Below are 6,280 nucleotides of genomic sequence, written 5' to 3'. Positions count from 1 at the left end.
ATATATATTCCTTGAAAGTATGTTTCAATATTGTATCATGTTTTAAAGATATTTAGATACATTTCCTGGAAAAAATACAAATATATTCTTATTAAAAGTATAATTTATTTTACCTTTATATTGGATAGTACAGAACAAGCAGAGGGAATGGGACAAGACCCAGAGCAGGCTTGAATCATGGGTATCCATGAGCCAATAATTCCTTGTAATATGTGCCATCATGTGAGCCAAACGCTATATAATACCTTTTTTATTTGGCAGACACTGTTAAGCATAGCCACCTTCGGGGCTTACATTTTATCAGTGTGCGAGTTCCCTGGGAATCAAACCCTTCATGCTCTACCAGTCAAGCTAAAAGATAACAGATATATATCACAATAAACAAAATACAAGCTGGCATAGTGGTAAGCCAGTTAAGTTAACATTTTAACCCGGTGTTTGTTTCCTCTCAAATGACTATACAGTAGCATTTCTGTTTCTTGCCAGTGTGATGTGTTGTCAAACAACATGTATTTAATTATAAACAGTGCAGTACTTAACACACGGGTACACACAAATCGCATATATTTCCTTGCTTCAGCTTCCCCATCTTTCTCCCCCTCTACCTCTCATCTCTGTCCCGCAGGAGAACTATTATCCACCTCAGTCCTCCTGGGCCCAATTACGAGCCTCTGAGTCGTCAGAGGTGTTCACTTCTACCCTACTGTCCTGTTGTACTGACTGTACGTTTGACTGTGTTTATGACTGTACATGTGAATCCATGTGTATCTATATGTGTGTTTGTTTAGAGCTTGAATTCTGTCATTTATTCAGCTTCATTTTGTTCTGAACCTATGACTTACTTACTGAGCCCTTTTTCAAAATATATTCTATTGTTTTCCACAGAGGAAAGGAAGTGTACAGGTTTGGAACAACATGAGGGTAGTAAATGATGACAAATGATGATGACGCAACTATGATCAACAGGGCTAACACACGGATCCAACAGAACCGCTTTTTGTCATTGAACTAGCCTTTAGATAGACAATAGCTTTTAAAAAGCCGTCATAACAAATACATTCAGTGTTTGAAGATTTCTGTGCCTTTCTAAACAGCATATGGAAAATTCCATTTTTTTTTTTTTACTGTAGCACACTTAACTTATGGTGCGTTCTCCAGGTATGAAGTTCGTATTCCTCCTGAAGTTAGTATTTACGAGTTAGGAAGATAACCACATCAGATGCATTTGTCACTTCGTTCAGAGCAAGACAAAAAATTCAGCATTTTTTTAAATACAAAGTTCTGGCATGAAACTCTATATGGTGCAGGCTAATAGTTCCTTTTACTCACCTGTTCATAATCACATCATTATAGGGCGCAGCTAATTGGTTGCTACCGTATCAGTAGCCAATAAGCTCGCTGCGCAACCTTCAAATACCTGGGTAGCATTTGCCTTAGCAGTGCACCGCAGTTCAGAAACCCTCCACCTTCCCCAGCTCCACCTGTATAGATCTGCTACGGGTAATTCATGCGCGCTATATTGTACAGCAGCATCTTATTTGCTCACAGCCGCGTGTCGTGTATGTATTGGCAGTAGCAGCAGCAGCGTAGCAGATCTATTCCACCAAGACCAGACATAGCTACAACATTATCATACAAATTACCATGCCAATCACTCCGAGAGTTGTCATGACAGAACTAGAACTACTTCTATGAAATGATGAATAAAGAATGTGCATTTGCTTTTACGTCTTTGCTTTGTGCTTTTATACAATATAAAGGCAACGTAAATTGAATCTTTATATATTCCACTGTCATTTTACAATATTGTTATATTTTATACAAGCAAAAATTTCATTCACTTCAACTCAATCTATTGCATAGTGCGTACCCCATATTTTCTCACTGACACGCCCTCAAATCAGAAACTCTTGGCTTAAAGAAAGTTTCCCACTCGTAATTCTGACATTGTGGTGGAGTTCGTGTGTGTTCGCTTCGTAAATACGATCTTTCCAACATGACTTGAATGCATCATTACTATGTAAGGGTGTCATGTGACCTGTGCCCCCTAATCCACCTGCTGTCAGCTTGATTACAGGAAGCCGGAGGAGTGCGAAAGCGCACACATGGAAGTGCGGGGAATATCCATGCAGTGCACTTTCCAGAGACTCCCACTGCTTCTGAGAATCCAGAGTACTCGTGTTCTCCTGATTGCGTATTTGCAGTGTATTAACCCAGTTCCCCTGAAAGCTGAAGCCACGGAGCATGTGTGTGTATGCGTGTGTGGATCCCAACCTGCCCGGAACAGGTGTGGTCCCTGTGGGTCCAATCAGTTTTAATGAAGCCCTGGTGGTAGTGTTTGCTCTACAGGAATAGGCTGATGTTTGCTCTACCCCTCTCTCAGGTATCAGCAAGTATATCTGCACTGCACCACCTCTCTGATTCAGCTCTGAGTTTTATAATCTAATTTACAGAGCAATTACACATCAGCTGCGCACTGCGCGCAACCGAGGCTCAGTTCAACGGGCAAACGGACAAGAACGTCATGAATAGAGTGATTAATGTTCTTTGTTTAATAATTCACACACACATTGTCATAAGCTCTCAATTGTCACGGAAAGAGAACAAATGTTCTGAACTGATGTTTTTACATTCTAAATGACATAACACGGTTCTTAGTTTTCCCAAAAGCACAGAGTCCCATAGCATTCTTACAGCCACAGGGGTGTAGTATGTATTCAAATGATGCATCTCCAGAGAGCTTTTATGTGCCTCTAAAGAAGACATCTTTATTTTTGACAAACAGAAAACACCCGTAGCTCAATGACAAATGTCAGACCATCACCACAAGGATGAAATCACTAACAACTATGTATCTCTGTTCACAAATATAAGAATTTACAGTATAAAAAAGTTCTGTTAGAATGTGATTTGCAACCAGATTAATGCATTCTAAATGATAACTGTGTTATCTGAATCAACTCTTGCTTGATTTGATAACATTTTCTCAAAACACACCCGAATACGTTGGTAAAACTAAAACAAATCTGACTTAATCAGTTACATACATTTTTTTTTTAAGATAAGAAATTCAAAGTTTAAGAAGGCAGAACTGGAACAGATTTATATTTTGTACTTTCACAAGTTCCTTTGCCCATTTAATCCTTAAGCTAATAAGGTTAAGCATATTTGGCTTGCTGTCCGCAGTGGGGGGGCTCGAGGAAGCAGCTTCAACTTGAGCTTAGATTTACTCACCAGTGGGACTACTAATGCTTGGATGATGAGTATGGTAACAAGATGCCTAAATTATGTTGGTGGAGTTGGGGAGGTGGAGGGATGCCAAAACAGCTGATGCCAGAGCAAGGTGAGCGGCTGCTTATATGCTCCGGCAGTTCATTGAAAGATTAGACGGGAATTTACATTGTAAACTTTTTTTCTTTGAATTAATTTGAATGGCTCTTGATATATTTGAGTGAGCTAATTCATACATTTCACTTAAGATGTACTGTACCATGTAATCTCAACTTTCATTTTTTTAGTAGTGGAAACTTGGCTAGCTTTAACTAGCTAATGCAGTAACTGCTAACTTGCTAGTTGGTAACACAATGCTTTGATAGCATTAGCATAGAATTGCTAAATAAGTACAGCAATATAGAACAAACCATTTAACATGTATCTTCTCAAAACAAGCTCATGCTCCACTCATCACCATGATGGATGGTAACCCCCCAAAAAACCCAACATAACAGAAACTCTTCTAAATTAGCATAGCAAAACATTAAACACCACTAAAAAACATATACCACTTCATTTGAGCATTTACTCTCTCTTTCGAGTGTCATGGCAAAATGCTAAGAAATAGAAATCCCAGTTAAATTGAAATTTGATTCAATTAAAATAAACTAAATCTCAAAAAAATGCTCAAAATGTTCTAAATGCTAAAAGTTTATTTGATTGAATTAATTTGTTTAATTTCAGTTTACCCTACTCAAACCAATTAATAATTCTGAATAAAATGTATTCTGTTTTACTTTTTTTTTAATTAAAATGCAAATGCTTAAAATAAAATGGTGTGTAGGTGGGGAATTATACCCAACAAATAGTAATAATTTGACAATTTTGTAAATAGATGTAAAAATTGTAACTTGGAAATTCTCACTGAAAAAAGGGGAAGGTTATACAAAAGTGCTCGATACTCTACATTAATTTACTGTTAAAAAGTTGTAGAATTCAAAACAACTTGAATTTGTAGTATATACATGTTTGAACTTTATATTAAAGTTTGAGACAAATAGCTAAAACAACACCTAATCCCAGACGTTTAAAGCTTAAAGCATTACACCCATTCCCGGTCAAAAACCTACACTATGACTGCACTCAATTAGCTGGACTTGAAGGGGACACAATACATTGTGGGCTTCTGTTCTGAGCCAAGTGTCAAGTTCAAGCTCATTTAAGCTTCTGGACACCTCATCTCGGCACGGAGCCCGTACACGCAACGTGCGGGTCGGTCATCAATTATGAAGGAGAGGAGCGACACGTTCGACGGAGGTGTCGAAGACCGAGGCTCACATTTCCCCATGTGGAGTCATGCTTATGCAATCAGGTGCTATTTCTCTCACTGATTTAGTGTGAGTGCTAAAGCAAATGAGATTTGCTCCCAGCCCACTCGCCCAGACAGTGTAGGAGGAGAGAGTTTGAACAGGGCCGAACCAGCAGGCAGGTGATAGGTGCTGAGATCCTTGCAGTATGTGATTAAGGAGAGGCAATGACATACAGATGTCTTTAATGAGAAAGGGATAAGCGCAGTTTAAAAAGTGCTAAATGCGACCATCACGCACAAGACCAAGCTCAGCTGATCATATAAGATACAGATAAATCACATCATCACCTCCCCCCCCCCCCCCCCACCCCAACTTAAGTCGCATGGGTTGCATGCAAAATTGCATACTTCTCTAATAGTAGGAGAAAAACAGTATGTGAAAAGAGCACTATTGTCATAATTTATAAAACAAAGTGAAAGTACCCAGATGACCAACTACTACTTACACAAGTGCATATCCACACTTTAACTATCCCATAAGGCCCCAGGAGAGGATTTGTGGATGGCAGGGAAGTACACAACTGATGCTGGTAGGTCAAATGACAATGACAACATGATAGTAGTACTTAGTACGCCCAGATAATATTCATGCTACACCGATTCAGACTATATACAGTAGAATATACTTTTTTAACAGTCGTAAAGTAATTATTCAAAAGGAGAATATGATTTCAGATGCAGCTATGTAGGAAAAAAAAAACATAAAACAGGAAATTATATCATGGAGAGGACCTCCTGCAGACCCTCATGACATAAGTCATAAAAATATCAGATTTAATATTTTTACGACAAGGCAAGGCTGTAAAATTTCATGTTGCGACTCCCTGATACTTTTGTTTTCATTTTTCAACCAATATTTTAAGTGTCGTTTCTCACACGACTTACAATTTAATGTAATATAGCGCACAAGTTGTATGGATTACTTTTTTATGGACCAATTTCATTTTATGGAAAAGAGCAGTGCAAACATTCTTCAAAATGTCTCCTTTTGTCTTCCATGGAAAAAAGCAAGTCATATGGGTTTGGAACGAGTAAATAGAATTTTTGGGTGAACTATCCCTTTAATAGGACACAGAAATGTCAGATTCTTACAGTCTTTGAGTGATACCCAAATAATTACCAGACCTATATCCTCAAACTAGAGACACAAAATATCTCCCCAGTATAAATGGAGTCTGAGCGAGCTGGTTAGCTGGTAGTAGATTCAGAGAATGGCACTGCATTTGTTTTCTCTCTATGCTCGCTGGCATGAGGCAGAGTGTGTGGCCGGGCTCCAGGGCACTGCCTCTGGTTCTGGGCGTCCCGACACTCTGCCCTCTGGCTGCTCTCTCTCGCTCCGCCACAGAGATCTAAGAAACCCCTGAGGAATGCTTTTTACCAGCCACCCTGCCAACCCGTCCTGGGCCTGCACCATGCTTTATGGCAACCCACAAAGGATATGGAGAAGAAATGAAAGGAGCAGGCAGGAGTGACATTTAGGAGGACTGTGTTGACTAATTCTGCATTCTTATCACGGCTGTGGCTCGTACCCAGAGAGCCATATTTTCGGTACGCTGCATTTGTGAAATGCTCTTTCTTTCCGCTGCGTGAATTTCAGCACAGTTAAGATAAATGAATACGATAAATCATTTCATATGACCTCCGCAGCCAATAACCTGAAATCTTCACCACAACATATTACAGGAAAATACGACGTTA

The sequence above is a fragment of the Phoxinus phoxinus genome (genome assembly GCF_949152265.1).
Source record: "Phoxinus phoxinus genome assembly, chromosome: 21".
Classification (NCBI taxonomy): domain Eukaryota; kingdom Metazoa; phylum Chordata; class Actinopteri; order Cypriniformes; family Leuciscidae; genus Phoxinus; species Phoxinus phoxinus.
The sequence above is the reverse complement of the archived record's forward strand: the minus strand, read 5'-3'. Positions refer to the sequence as shown.